Genomic DNA, 16,520 nt, shown 5'->3' on the forward strand with positions numbered 1-16,520 from the left:
CCCATAAGATTAAGGTTATACCTAGGGGTTTTTAAACATAAATTATTATATACCACAGGATAAAAGGTAACAAAACTTTTTTCATACCGAAACCACAAGAACTTAGTCTAGACCTAATTGACTCTTCAAGGTCAACATATTTGCTTTCCCAACAGGCCTTTTACTCTCCAAGCCCTGGTAGGAAATTCCCGCTTCAGACGAAATTTCATATTCTGTAAAAAAATCATGAAAAATCTAAAAAGTAACCGGTTTTTACCTATACCTACTTTCATCCAGACTCTTTTCAAGGTTGCGTTAGAGTAAGGTTAGGTCGGGAACTAAATAACTAACAAACCATCGAGCCGTTTCCACGCAGGGGTAGACAGAGAGGACGGACCGCCAAACAACTCTGACTTCGAACACACTGCTTGCCTCAATCACATTCATACTGTTCTTTTTTCGTTCATTCGTTCTACATGCCCAAACCATCCGAGCGTCTCTTTCTCCAGTCCCTCCCGATCTGGCACGCCACGCAGATCCTTAACACACCTCACCCGATGAACCCGATGAAGGTGTTGGTTATCCAATAAATGGTTTCCGGGGCAGCAGTACCCAAACCAGCCTCCCAATTTCTACCGATTTTTAACAAGTTTCTCGTTAACTCTTTAAGTTATATATACTAAACGTTAATTTTGAAGATAATATCTACATATTATATGAAATTTCCTCGTTAGAAAAAAATAGCAAAGTAAGCTCCGAAAATTATTAAAAACACGTTTTTTTCTGTTATTTAAAATGTTATAGGAATGAAAAAATTCACAGTGTCTCTTTAAATGCAACTCAAGCATGTATCGAGAGATTTTCGATCTATTTCAAACGAGTCGTGTTTTATTAAATATTTTCACCATTTTCGTTAATTATTATCTTCCTTTCTAACCATTTTTGAACGCTTACTTCTTCTTCAATGGCGCTACAGCCCATTTCGAGCCTTGGCCTCCTTTAACATGAGCCTCCACCGCCCTCTGTCCTCGGCCGTCGTCTTCCAATCTGCAACATGGAGTAGTCCTCTGGCATCTTTCCTGACATCGTCCTCCCATCTCAGCCTAGGTCTGCCCGCCTTTCGTTTGCCTCCCGGGTGTCCTGTTAGAACCTTCTTTGGTACACGTGTGCTTGGCATTCGGTGCACATGTCCGGCCCATCTTAGTCTTTGGAGCCGTAAATGAGTAGAGAGTCTGGGAGCTTGGTAGATGTCATATAGCTCCTTATTGTGGCGGATTCTCCATGCCTCTCCCTCTCGCACCGCTCCTAAGATTCTTCGAAGTACCTTTCTTTCGAAGGTGTCCAGCCGTTCCGCAGCCTTTGCTGTCAGTGTTCCCGCCTCACATCCATAGGCCAAGACCGTTCTAATAATTGTTTTATACAGGGTTATTTTGGTTTTCCTATGGACGTTTCGGGATTTGAACACTGGCAGCAACGCGAAGTAAGTGTTGTTAGCGGCTGTGATGCGCTTTTTTACTTCTACTGGGTCTTCGTTGTCCTGCGTTATGATGGAGCCCAGGTAGGCAAACTCTTCGACCACTTCAAAGTTATAGGAGTTTTTAAAATTCACTTTATCTTTTATTCTGCGGTGTGGGGTTCTGGTTTGCATCATGATTTTAGTTTTGTTCTCATTGATTTGCAAGTCCACCTCTCTTGCTGCAGTCTCCAAAGGGTCAAACACCTCTCTTACAGCCTGTAAGGATCTTCCGACAATGTTAAGGTCGTCTGCATATCCAACTAACTTACTGAACGCTTACTACGGGGGCCTTAATAAATTAACAATATTTTTTATCAGTACGCTTTCTCCGCGTAGTGTGCAATTTTGTGTTATTTGAGATTTATTTAAGTATTTTATAAATAGACAAAGTATATTGTATAATTGGCGCTATTGTTCGATGCGTGTTTGTGTTTACGGTCATGGCGAAGAGGGTAAACGTGGGCCGTTGAGTAAATACTCCACACAAGGGTAGGGAAATAAACGCTCGGAGGGCTGCGAAACTAAAGAACTAGAAAGAGTAAAAGAATGTATATAGGGTAAAGTTTACTCTACGCGCCCTGACTAATTGTAACAAATCTAGGGGAGTTAGTTTATTTCACCGATTGGGTATATTCATCGATATTTGGTCGATGGGTATATTTGCACTCAAGGAAAATAAAGCTTGACGAGTTCGGGGTATTTGCCTATGAATGTATTGAGAATATTGTGAGGCAGGGTGAATTGAGGAGTATTAAGAAAAACAGGAACTTTAGAAAGTACCGGCTTATTCGTATCTAGTTACTATACACAGCTAAAGACATCTCAAGAGTGTAAAATACACTCAATATGGCGCCTAATACCACCATTTAGAATCGAAACTGTTGTATCTCCGGAGTTTTCTCACAGACTTTCTTAATCAATAAAACTCCGGCTTAACAAAACACTCGGACTTTTATATCTTAATCAGCAGGCGATTGGAATAATCAGGACCCCGACCTTGAAGTTCTCACCTTATTGATTATCATATTATTTACGACAGCTAACACCATCTATGCGTTACCCAATAGACTAACCTAGTACCATCTATGGGTGAGCTCATACACTAATATCAAGGATATTACAGGAACGTTGCTTGAAATGACTTTAGCCGTGTTTGGTGAACAGATCTGACTAGCTAAAACCAACTTCCCCACCTCCATCTCCCCCCTTCCTATCCCGTCCCCGCAATTTTCAGCATACAAAATAGTCGCACTCCCGTGGTAAAAGTTCCCCTATTAAGAGTCTGAATATAAATATAAATAAAAAAACAAATATATCCGGTATCACCTGTAACTTCATCAAACAGTTTACCGATATTAGAGCTCGTGTTCCTACCATAATTATTGTTTATAATATTTATTTTCTTACGCCTAATAAACATTCATGTAGTCACGTAACTAACTTAACCTCTAGCATGCCAAGGAATCCACTGTGGATTACAGGCTATTATTGACTCACCGCTCTTGTCTCGATTTTACGGCATTTTGACCCTTAAAAAATCACATAGCATACTAAAATATATTTTATTCGCTTGGCAAGGAAATAATGTATCCTGAAAATTATTCTAGCTTGTCGTTTCGTCAATAAAACTCATAAATATTTTCGTATATCTTCATTATATTATAGTAACTACCTAGGATACATGTATACAAAATGAATTACTAACTAATCATCACGCCGTTTTCACGTAGCGGTAGGCTCGACCTTGGCACTCACATTCATACATGGTCTCATCCATACTCTTTTAAAATTCCGACTCTAGTCATGGCCCGACTCAAATATCTGGTTCACTTGTTTGTGCCATGTCTTCCTCCGGCGTTCCCGACTTATTCACCATTCACATTTGCGACATATATTCTCCTTACACTCCTTTCTTCGTTCATTCACTTTACATGCCCAAACCATCTAAGCGTCCTTTTCTTTTTCACGATCATACATGGTTTTACTACATGTATATCATTTCCACAGCATTCAGTCTACTTTTGTCCTTCCTCTACCAGTTCCATGCCTCACTTCCATACATCAGGGCCTATCCTGATGTACCAACACTCCATTGTGGGAATGCTAGCTTCGCCATTTGACCAATATTTAGCTCTAAAGGCGTTCAGTCTTCTATTAATGGAGTTTATTACATTTATCTATCTTCCAAGATCTTTCTTTATATGCCTTTCAATCTAGTAAATATACTTAAAATAAATTTGATAAATATAACATAAACCCATTTTCTGGTAGACGGCACAATTTATAAAAACATATTATGCAAAAAAAACAAGAACGTTGTCATGAAAATAGTGGCAGCCGGAGTAACAACGGGCGATTCCCATTTTACTCCTGGCATTCCAAGGGTTGAAAAATAATTTTCTTCTGCAACTATTATGTCGATATTTTCATATAATGCGTGACTGAAACAACTTTAACTTTATCAACTTTATGGGGGCAGAAAACTTGCAAAAAACTGCATTTAGCATAGAAGTAAAAGCGAGAAATTTCAGTCCAAGGGGAGCAGAAACTGTCATAGGACACGCAGCACATAGGTAATAACGCAGTAATACATAGGGGGTGATTGGGTGATTACACAAGGAGACCATTCCTAGGAATAATTACTGTGAACAGCGGCCAGTTTGCATTTATTTGTAACTGCAAGTTAAGGGGGTGATATTGCATTTTTATTTGAATAATTGCAGCCTGCATTGTGCTGGTACGTTTTTAAACGCTATCTTTATGGTTGGATCTATTTTAAATTATAATTTACCCTGTCAATTTATTGAAATATGAAGAAAAAAAATAATTGTCATTGATGACGAATAATACTTGATAGTTATCTTAAGAGGAAGCTACAATCCAAAAATGTGTATATTCTTGGTATACATTATATTGTAGGTAATAGGCATTAAAATCTCTTGACAAACGGAGTCTAGAAACGTTCGATTTCAAGCACAAAACTGGTTTTTATTTATTTTGTAAATAATTTTATAAGAAAGCAAAAAAGTTAATCAAGTGAAACTGTCACAGATAATCTTAGCTATAATACTGTATTTTTTTAAAGTTGTCTATTGAAAAAATATTTTTTTCAGTAGTTTGCATTTATATTTTTTATTGAGTAATTTATTTTTTTATTTGTATTATACTCAAGCGAAACGTTAGGAAAATCTTCAATTTGTCTAAAACATATTTTTTGAAAGAATGAAAGAGAGAGTACGTAAACAGTGTGCAATATAGCTGTGAATGAGGAATACTTGGAGCAGGTGGATGAATTTGTGTATTTAGGAAGCATGTTTACGAGAGATGGGAAGGCTGACAGAGATATTGAAAGAAGAGTAAATGCAGGTAACTCCTTTCGGTATTCATAATGTACACCCTTCGCCTTAACCTCCTCTATAGTAACCTTATATACTTATCTAGTAATTTTTCAGTCTTACTAATTAGATTCTTACACGCCCGTTCAAGTTGGCGTGGTAAAGTAAACGCCAACTCAAGTTTCCACTGTTCTGACGTTACGCGGCGTAATATTTACACCACGTTTTTAGTAAGGGTGACAATATTTAAGTGACGAGAGAACCCTTTGAATTCCAACCCACCGCCTTCTATTCCCATTAGCTAAATTCTGTTTCCACCCCATATCAATTCCATTACTTCCTAACCTTTTCCTTCTCACTACTCACCCCTCCCATTTCTTTTAAATGATCAGTATGTTATGAAATCTTTTTTTATATATATAATGTAAGTAACTCAATTCAATTTGGAATGTCGGTATGAGTACCGCCACCCCTGGTTCCATTAACACCTCCGCCATAGGTCGCCTTAGTGACTTAGCAGGGATTGCCAAATCCATGGGGGTGAGGTTTTTCAGGTCTTGGTGGCAAATGCATTTACCCATCAGCTGTGTGACAGGCCGGATCGAGAGGCCGGTTGAAGGAGACGCCTTGACCTTTCTAGCCGGACTCTCTCGACCAAACGCCTTGCACTGCAGTTGGAGGGATAGTTTCACATCTCAGAAAAACTGAATCCCAAATTACAACCCACTTATCATACCTTTTTTCCTTCCCGGAACTTTATCTCCTTCACTGAAAAAAATGAGTTAGCTAAAGTGTTAAGCTAATTGAAGTTGTGTAACCATCGCCTAAAGTTCAGCTACTTTACCTAAAATACTTTATGTGCAGATACCGTCGTTGTTTAGTAAAATGTGCTTGAGCTAATACAACTAAACTTTAATAATAGCACACTAAAAGCATACTTACCTAAACAAAATAATCGGTTTGGTTAATCAAGCTAAAGTAATTTACTAAACCTATTTCACTTTAGTAACTTAAGTTTATGTGTTACTTCCCAAAGTATTTAGCTAAATTTAACTAAACATCTAGTTTGGTTAAATGTTTTGTTCATATAGCAAAACTGAGGTTGGAATATCTAAATTTGGTATTTTTACATAACAATTAGTTGCTTTGCACAAACTTAGGCAAAGTGCAACAAAACTTTAGTTAAAATCTCCCGAACTTTGGTAGATCTGTTTATCGCGCAGGTGTTCATTTACGACGCAGTTATCAGATCGCCACAGTTCGCACCATACGTGAATTGACTGTCGTTGCGCGCGTTGCGAATTTATTTTTGAATTGAATTGAATTTATGTTAACCGCTGTTCCTAGTTCCTAGTGATAATGGCAGACAAAACCGTGGAGGATTATTTAATTTCTTGGAATCTGGAGGCTTACATAGAAACATTTAAAGGTGAGTTTTCATTTTTTTATTGATTTGGAATTTAGATCATGGAACTGTGATATTATATATTATGATAATATCCATTCTATTTGATTTAGAAACTGGCACCTTCATTATTCCATGACTCAAGTACCTACGCAATAGATTTAGAAGATTTGTATTTATTATGTACCTAGTTTGAAGAGTGCGTGTTGACGCTACAACCAAGATTGTGTCAGGAGTCATGACACAAGTTACAGAGAGTGGTATATAAAAAAAAATAATAATTGGATCACTTGTATAGCGCCGTTTTTGTGCAAAATCAACTCAAGGGCGCCTTTATTTCTTTGTTTGTTTCCGCCAGTATTATTTTGTATTGAACGAATGTTGTTTGAAACTGTAGTATTTTCTAAGTTACAATTTTACCCTAGCCAGAAACTAGAACCAACCAAACTAGCTTTGAAATCGTATATATTATATTTTAATAAATGTGTATTGCAAATTATTAATTCGGACATAACATTTTGAACATTGAATTCTGTTGTTTTTTTTTTGGGAGGGATATTTTTTTTTAAATACAGGGTTTACCACCCATTGTTAATGTTTACATTTGAAATTTTCATATAAATGAAATAATTTCATTATTAAAACTATTTTATCTCCGCTTGATTCATGATACAGGGTGTTCGGTATCTGCTGTTGTATAAATATACATTTTTTTAATGAATAATTTTCATTCCTTTGAAAAATAAATTTTTATTTTCTTGTTTTGAAATTTTTTGTATTATCTCGTCGTTTTTTTTCTTTATTTCAGACTCAAGCCACTCCTGATAATATCTCAAGATGATATTAAAGAATTGATTCCGACTGTAGGGCACCGGGCACTGCCTACAGCACACATTAATGCGCTCAAGGATGTTATTAATCCACCTGTCATAAGTGTAAGTTTTTAAAGCAGTAATGATGACATATTGTTTACCTAGGCCTTTTTTGGCTAACCATTTGGAAATAGTTGTACCGGACGCGATTTTGATACAAAAATAATAGTATTTAAAATAATAATTCCTGTAATTAATGAATAAATCGACTGCCGGGGGGGTCAAGCAATTCCAAAGGGATAAAAACAAAGCTTGACCTCTTCACCCTTTCTTTCCCCTTTGTGTACATACCCGCTTTTTTTTTCAGATTGAAGATATACCTTCAACTTCCAAACAAACAACGCCCATATATTATCAACACGATGACTTCCTTGTAAATGACATTTCCTTGTTGGAAAATAAAAACAAATCACAAAGAATAACGCAAGAAGCTTTTGAAGAGCAAATTTCGAATGTAAGTTAAATAATTTTAGTAAGTTTCAGATACCTAAGTAACTTAGGTTAATTGTTTTATACATTCCGATATATGTATTTTAGTAGTGGCAGCGTAGAAAAGCCATCCTGTGACTGATATTATGATGATTATAGAAGTGGTTATTAGTTATGTAATCAATATGCAATTTAATTTTGTTTTCCAGGACTTACGCAATCATCTAATCATCATCTGAGGGCCTACTCCCAATTAAAGGGCTTCTCTGGTTTATTATAATTATGGATAATGCGGGAGAAAATGCGTACAAAAAGCCATTGGTGCATAGTCACAAAACAAGATTTACTGAAAAAAAAGGCCTAAAAATTCCACTAATATCAAATAAGTATGGTAGCAGAACACTTGACTATTTGATACCTGTGATTTATAACAAATTTAACAAAAACTTTAACTTGAAAAATAATGAGGAACCCTGCCCTAAACTGACAAAAAAGTGGTTAATAAATGAACAAAACGTTTATCTATCCTAAACATTATATTTGGTATTAATATTTAAACTTAAGCTAATGTGTATTATGTTATAACATTAAATGGTAGAACCTACAGACAAGCTGATTATCACAGCTTTGTGGGACTACCCATATCTTATATTGTATTAAATGTAATTATATTAAATTTAATAAATAAAAAAAAAAATAAAAAATAAAATCTCCTATCAATCAATGAACGGCAAGCACTTTTAATGCAGTTTGAGTCAAAGGGTCTGTTGGACAATTCTGCCAGACTGTGCAGTACTATTATAAGTAAGGAATTGCAGGGTAATCCAGATAGATCCATTACAAGCAAGAGATTTTATGAATTTGCTTTTCAAATCACCAAAGTCTTTAATAAAGAAAGCGCAGCTGTATATTTCACCCCATATGTGTGTTTTGGGCCTACCCAAAAAATTGCTGCTAAAGGTAAATTACTAGACACATACAGGCAGCGCCGAAAAGAATTTGCCAAATCAGGACACAAACATCTTTTACTATATTTAAAAAAAAATTATAATAAAAAATGATAATATAAATGTGTGTATGATCAAACGTGTTTTCTTTTTTGAGGCTTTGCTGGTAGCTGGAAACAATATTTTGAGAGACGATTCTTAACAAAATAACTTTTATATGAATGAGGTTTTTAATAAGTACTTTCTAGTCTTACAAAACATAATATTTATTTATTTAGGTTTCATCTCTCAAAAGGGTTGTAATAAACTACCTGCAACTCAAAGTATTTAACCCATGATTCTGAATTATGGGTATAATCCTTCGAGTTGATGGTGGTAACATTTACACCCTGTATTGTTTTCAGCTAAACTGCAAAGCTGCACTTCCTATTTAATTTAGATAATCTAACCAAAAAGCTAAGCTACAGTACCTAAAGCTAGCTAGCAGTAGAGAGCTAAAACACCTATATCGGTAGGGCTATTCCAACCGAAGTTTAGTTAATCAACCTAACCATTTTGTAATATTAACTAAATAATAAGGTTACTACATCTAAACAGTTCAGTTTTTCTAACCGAACACTACAAAATGGTTTAGGTATATAATTTTTAGTTTAGGTAACACAACTAAACACAAAGCTGTCTCAGCCGATTAGTTTAGCTAGAATACCTGAATCGTTAAGCTGTCATAAATACAGTTTAGGTAACACAACTAAACACAAAGCTGTCTCAACCGATTAGTTTAGCTAGAATATCTGAATTGTTAAGCTGTCATAAATACAGTTTAGGTAACACAACTAAACACAAAGCTGTCTCAACCGATTAGTTTAGCTAGAATATCTTAATCGTTAAGCTGTCATAAATACAGTTTAGGTAACACAACTAAACACAGAAAGCTGTCTCAACCGATTAGTTTAGCTAGAATATCTGAATCGTTAAGCTGTCATAAATAAACTGCTGTTTAGCAAACAGTAGCTAAAAGTTCGGCAGTCACCACAGCAACTAAACTGTTTAGTAGATAATTACTGAAAATTTGGTAAATCGTACCTAAACATTTCTTTCAGTGTTCCTTTGCATAAAACTACTCTCCGCACAGAATCCCTAAAGATAACATAGGCCCTTAGAGAAAATATTTTCTTCTAAGCCACATTTGTGGAGTTGGTTCCATGATAAATCAACACAATGACAATGAAAAATGAACACTACTTATCACACTAAATTTAAAGAACTTTAAAGAACCTTGAAATTTATATAACAGTAATAAAAAATAAAAATATATTGTGAATACTCAAGCAGTTCCACGATAACTCAAAACACCTATAAAAATTGATATAAAGTCATTAAAAGTGATAAAACTTTAACTTATAAAACTAACTTAAGTAATTTATTTAACCTAGTTTTTGTTTCATCACTTTTCACGACTTTTCAAAGGTGTATTGAATCGTCAATTGTCGTTCAGTTATCCAGTCACCGTCTAGCCTTATTATGAAATGGTTTGATAATTATCAATTATAATTAGTTGCCATTGATGTATTATACCATTATGCCAAAATAACGAAACTAAACATTTTATTCCTATTATTTATCATTGTGGGTTGGAATAAATTGACACCAGTCGATATGTCCAATAAAAAAATAAGTTCTACTTGGATCCTTGGATGTACTAAAATTAAAACGGGCTAATATTTATACGCAACTAATAATATTGAATTGAGATGAGCACTATGAGATTTCGCTACCAATTTATACGGGCAGGTACACATACAACTGGTGCATCTCTAAATGGTATAAAATAAAGTGGGTATCCGCGTCTGTCTGTTTGTACGCTTAGTTGTTCTAAACCACGCAACGGATTTTGATATGATTTTCACTATAAATTAGAGATTATTTTCCGGAAGGTTTTTATGTATAATACGTGCATATTATATTTATAGAAAATAAAGAAAAGTCAATGTTTTGTAATCAAGTCTCAAAAATATTTTCGGGCACTTACATTGGTAACGGTGGCTAAACCTTATGAGATACATCAAAATAATGTACTAAGGAAATATATACAGGGTTTTCCAATAAGAGGTGTTATTTTGAATAGCCCGCTATTTCGGTAGATGTTATTTTTGAAGCTGTCATTTTTTGACATTTGGCAAGTAGAAACTACGCCATTAATAAAAATGGAACGATACACACTTCAACAAAATTTTTAAAATTCACTTGAGTGAATGAAATGCAAATCATCTTGAGTGATGAGGCCCATTTCCACCTCGGTGGCTTCGTCAACAACAAAATTGTCGCATCTGGGGCTCGGAAAACCCAAGAGTTATTGTTGAAAAGCCTCTCTATCCTCAATGTGTGACTCTTTGGTGCGGTTTATGGTCCGGCGGAGTCATTGGACCTTACTTTTTTCGAAAATGAGGCTGGAGCAACAGTTACGGTGAATGGATTGCGCTATCGAGAGATGATTAATGATTTTTTATGGCCGGAATTGGATGGTATTGATCTGGACAACGTTTACTTTCAAAAAGACGGCGCTACGTGCCACACAAGCAACGAAACCATTGATCTTTTACGATTGAATATCAAAATAACACCTCTTATTGGAAAACCTTGTATCTTAAAAAGGCCTACAGGAAAGTCCACGATTGTATATATCTATCTCCTAAGCAACGCCGGGTACACGTCAGCTAGTTTATAAATAAACAAATGGCCAAACGCATTATTTCACGGTCTGAGGGCCTTGGGTGCTCCAAGCTGGGTTACGACTGAAATCCAGGTAGGCAATACACCGCAGCGGATTATTACAACGGTATTATGTTACCGTACCCTCAATCCCTACTACATTAGGGTAAGACGAGACCGTAAATCAGAAACAAACCATGTTACATTCCGTGGCGTTGGAAGATTACTACAACTGTCATTCAACATTATTTTATTTGGATCTAATAAAATAATCTTATTAATATATGAAAATTCAACCAGCGAATGTTTGAATGAAAAATTAAAAGTTTGTTCTTATTAGTGTTCAGAGGGTAGTTTGAATGGTAGAGAAGTCGGAGACGCCCGAGGAATGCGAATTGATAATGTAGATTTTTAACAGTGACGTTGTGGTATACAGTAGTGAACGGTTGAAGAAGACAGACATTAGCAACAGCGAAGCATTGGAGGTCCACTAGTATTTATTTAATATTTGTATCACAGATTATTGCACAATTTATTAAAAATGTGTATTCGCCATAATAATATGCAGTAAATGAAGTGTGTTACTTTTAACGTTGAGAGATTTTGATAAAAAATTTAAAAGAGGTCCTAATGTTGATCCTTGTGAATCAGAAACAAATCAAGCTAAATTCCATGACGCGGGGAAATTACTAGAATTGTCACTGAAAATAATTTAATCTTGAACAAATCTATGTATATGAAAACATAGACGATTGTTCAATTCATTGCCAATTTTCGTCAAACTAAGACGTAAATTATTCACAAGGACAAGAATACTGATCCTTCTGGAAACGTGATAAAACTTTTAGTATTTCCAGCAATATTTATAAAAGAGTATTGCTATATTATCGAACGAATCGTGTTTCGTATAAATGTGATGATTGTTGTTGTTATTGAACCAAAACATGTTAGGATATTTGAAGTCCTTTTTAATGAACAAATCATGGTATGTTGATACTTCTATATTTCACACGATTTCAGTAATGTCGTGATTTGATAAAACTAAAACTCTTGTTTCGTATTTTTAAAGGAAGCTACAATCATCTTTAGTACGGGACCAAAGGATGTGAGCTTTTCAAAGTTCTTATTTACTTAACAAATAATCGGATCGTGATCGTACATCATGCAGAGAGCCTAAGATAATCTTAAAACATCTCAAAACTAATGTCCCGGGGTTTAAGAGCTTTCAAAATCCATTATCTCACTTCGTTCCGTATGTAGAACCTGTGTTGGGAATATATAAATAACCGCTTAGCTGGAATAAACTTCAACAACACTTGCACTTTGTCCTATAAATCTCACATTCAATAGAAGAAAGAAGAGGGATGACTACTTACATTTCAATGCTGCTTGATCAATTTATAGCTTTAATTCCTTTGTTGGTCAGTGTTATTTGTTGGAGCTTTTGCTCTTCCGGCGGAAAGCTTTGAGTTTGCCGATAGTGTAACGTGTAACCGCCTAAGTGATCGATAAAACGTTAACTGGCAGTGGAATCTAACGGGCAGTTAAATGAGCTATTAATCCTGCTTGCATGTGGGTGGTATAGACATGGACTAGCAATTGAAATGGAAGCCAATGTGGGATAATTTAGAAAGAGGGCAGCCAGACAATAAAATATAGGAAAGAAGTAGCGTTATCATTGTAGAAGAGTGGCTTCTTTACCGTTGTGTAAATGTGACAATCCAATATGACGTTGCTATTATTGATTCAAATGACTTTTTATAACGTATCTTGAAATCTGGTTCTTGCTACGTATTATACATTTTATAACATTATTATTATTTTTGTATCGGTGTTCCTTGCGGCAACTGTGAAGCCATATTTGTAAAGTTCACAAAATTCAAACAATCGACATTACTACGTCTATATTTGTATGATGTGAAAAATCATGTCAATATATTTTTCGCTTCAGCCAAAATCGGGCATGCGTTGGAAACTTACGATTCAAAAATTAATTCAAATTACTCCGTTCACAAAGGGATTCTTTTGAGATGCAAATATTACCGTCCTGATTTAGTGTGGAATTTTCACATAGGAAGACGCCGCACTTCATGGTTTCGAAATTTAAATGACAAGTACAGTTCGGCAGAGTTTTTCCATATTGTTACACGCAGCTTGAATGATTACCCTGATGATAGCCAACCTCCGATAGGAGTGCACCACAAGAACAAGAAGTGACTCCAAGTGGTTCGCTACGGTCTGTGGTCGCCTTGCACCGCGGTGCAAGAGATATATTCAAACGCTCCTGGAAACACTCCCCTTAGAAATTATTTTTCTCAGAGCATCCTGTGTGAAGGGAATGTAAAAAGGCGAAATTTTCCGCTTTTAATCATGAATACCATACGTACCTTACGAATATTGGTATTACCGGTATTCAATGGACGCCCGAAGTTTAAAACGTGTCTCGACAATGAAGGATCTTGGAATCATGTTTGATAGTAGACTGACATTTCATGCTCATATTGAGGCGTCATGTAGCACTTCACTTAGAATTCTGGGCTTTGTTCTACGCACTGCAAGGAAATTCAGAGATAACCGGGTGCTTATAGTTTTATTTAATTCCTTAGTAAGGAGTAGACTTGAAAGTGGGTCGGTGATTTGGAGTCCACACCAGGTTAAGTATTCTCTCATGTTGGAGAGAGTTCAGAAGAAATTCTTGAGATTTCTCTACATGAGGGAGTATGGCTACTACCCGTGGCTCTATCCCACTGACTTTCTTTTGGGTATGCTCGGAATGAACTATCTACGGGTCAGGAGAGATGTGCGCATTGCTACACATTTCTTTAGACTGATTCGTGGATGGTTTGAAAACTCGGTCATCATGGAGAGCATTCATTTCTATGTTCCCGATGGTTATCTACGTCACCGACAACATAGACTATTTTATCTCCCGGCCTGCAGAACTAACTTGCCAATGGTCATGCCTGTGGGGAGAGCAATCTTGCTGTTGAACAGAATAAATTCGGATATCGACATGTTTGCCATCAATGAAGCTTCCTTTAAAAGGCAAGCTCTATTATCACTGATATAGTTAATATACACACTGTAAATATTAATCTTTTAATTCTTATTATAAAAATTATTTTAAAAACGCTTTGAAATGAAAAACTTTGTAATGTTTTTGAAATTAATAAACAAATTGAATTGAATTGAATTGAAAATATGTACAATTAGGGTTATTTGTAATCCGGGAATGTAAGTCTTTTAAAAAAACTAACAAATACGAACAACGAACATTCGCTGTACCAACTATGTTTAAAAAGAAGCCAATGCACATAAAAAAGCGAATTAAATTACACAACTGACTCAAAAAATACTGAAAAAACGGTTAACAGATCAAGATTTTTTATATTGATATTGTTTCTAAATACATTGGTATCCATTGATTATATGCATTCAACAGTATAAATATGCCTACGAGTGTGTTTAAGTATAATGTGCGCTTTAGAGTGTGTGTTTATGCCTATGAGTATGTCGACTGTGTTATATCTATCTGTCTATGTATTTTTTGCCTTTGTACTGTAGTCACATTATATGTTGTTCTTCTGGATCCATTTTCTATATTATGACTTCACAATAACATTATGGTATCAGGTATGCACTGTTTACAGTTGTGAATTTATATTTTATTTGGTTTTACGCCAAGCCGGGCTTTTACACGCATTTTAAAACAGAATATATCCAGTAAGCTATCGAAAATTATTAAAAAAATGTAAGTGGATGAATATAAAATAATATTAGTTAAACATGTAACAGTAACATAAAATATTATAGAAACTAGAACAATACTACATATAAGACAAATCACTACAACTACATTACCAACGCTACTCTAATTTGTAGGATACAGCAAAGTACTGGTATAGATTACGCTTAGTTCTATAAATGGAGTCCATAAATATATCAATATTACCCCGATACTTGTTGCCCATATCAGGCATCCTATTGATCAGTGAGTGTGTCTGATAGTTGATTGTGTATGTATTGCAGAAGAATGTTATATTTTGTCTTGTATTCCTAGTCGTTTTTTCATCTGATTCCCCGATCAGCACTTAAATCTTAAATCCTCATGAATACGAAATACTGTGAGATAATTCCGTCATTCAATAATAATATTCTATGAAAAATGTATTCACCGAGGCACGTCTAGTACCTATTTCTTTATTCGACGTTTTTACCTGAGCCAGATTTGGTCGGTTAAATTTGATACGCGAAGAATTTCGAAGATAAAAACAACCAAATTCACAGGTAGGCGGTGTACACCATACACGTCAGGCGTGCAACTTTACGCATGCCTTGAATGTATTCTAGATTGTGTTTATTTTCGTGTTTTCAAGTATTCTAGATTGCGTTTATGATTTTGATTAGTAGAAGAAATTATCTCTTTGGAACAATTGTTGTGAGAATTTTATGATCACAGAATTCAGAGCTCAGATTAAAACTTACATTTTTAGACAACTGACCACGCTATATTTTCGTGGCTTGATATATTTCAATGAATATATATTATTATAACTGTGCTGCCGCTAAAAGCTCCGTTACAACACCTATCTTGGACACTATAAAGGATTTATCAAAGATAATTTGTATTTATTATGAAATATATAATATTATAATGTCCTTTATACATATATTTGAATTTCGATTTTGTTTTCTTAAATGAATGAAAAATTAATGAATGAAGTAGAATCTTGTAAGTGGAAATTAACCCAGTTCCCGACATCCGATCGAACTGAAACTCGGCAGTTGGACTCGTTGTCGATGAAAATGAAATATATCAAATTTTCGCGACACTCACGCGCACACACACGCATTTTTCTGAAATTGGATGATATTCTCCGCCACGCATTGCAGTGGCTCAGTCTGCCTGTACAGATAGAGACACAATAGCGCGTTTTGCTTTTACGTCCAACAGATGGCGCCGTTCTTTTTAACAATTACAGGTGACATCAAATTCAACGTTGTGTCAAAATTTCAATGCAATCGGTTTAGAGCTTTTGGATATTTAAGATTTTGAACAAACGAACATTTAAATTTTTATTTATATGTATATGTAGATGTACCCGCATAAATAAGCTGAAAAATTATAATATTTAAAATAATATTCTTCACGACTTTAAAGTATTTTATTATGATTTTTATAACTTTTAGATACGTATTAAAAAAAAAATGTAAAAATCGCATAAGAGTCCCAACTGCCCGGGCAGAGTGGGACTGTGTCACATCAAATCTGGTGTATGTACTATGTATTGCGTAGTGTGGCTGAAGGGAGTGGAGAGGGAAAGGGGA

At 35.2% G+C, this 16,520-nt stretch overlaps 1 protein-coding gene and 1 long non-coding RNA gene across 2 annotated transcripts in view; one reads left to right on the forward strand and one right to left on the reverse strand.

The window, feature by feature from the left end:
* The window catches only part of LOC149418333 (putative NADPH-dependent quinone oxidoreductase VAT1L), a 152,710-nt gene that overhangs the window by 57,058 nt on the left and 79,132 nt on the right, over positions 1–16,520 (reverse strand). The gene's annotated exons all lie outside the window — the stretch shown is intronic.
* Positions 5,636–7,747, forward strand: LOC149418334 (uncharacterized). The gene is made up of 3 exons (XR_016302978.1): positions 5,636–6,259; positions 7,044–7,170; positions 7,415–7,747. It is a non-coding gene; the product is annotated as an uncharacterized LOC149418334 (long non-coding RNA).

This window comes from Hesperophylax consimilis, chromosome 13 (genome assembly GCF_061612785.1).
Source record: "Hesperophylax consimilis isolate HC1 chromosome 13, BYU_Hcon_1.0, whole genome shotgun sequence".
Classification (NCBI taxonomy): Eukaryota; Metazoa; Arthropoda; class Insecta; order Trichoptera; family Limnephilidae; genus Hesperophylax; species Hesperophylax consimilis.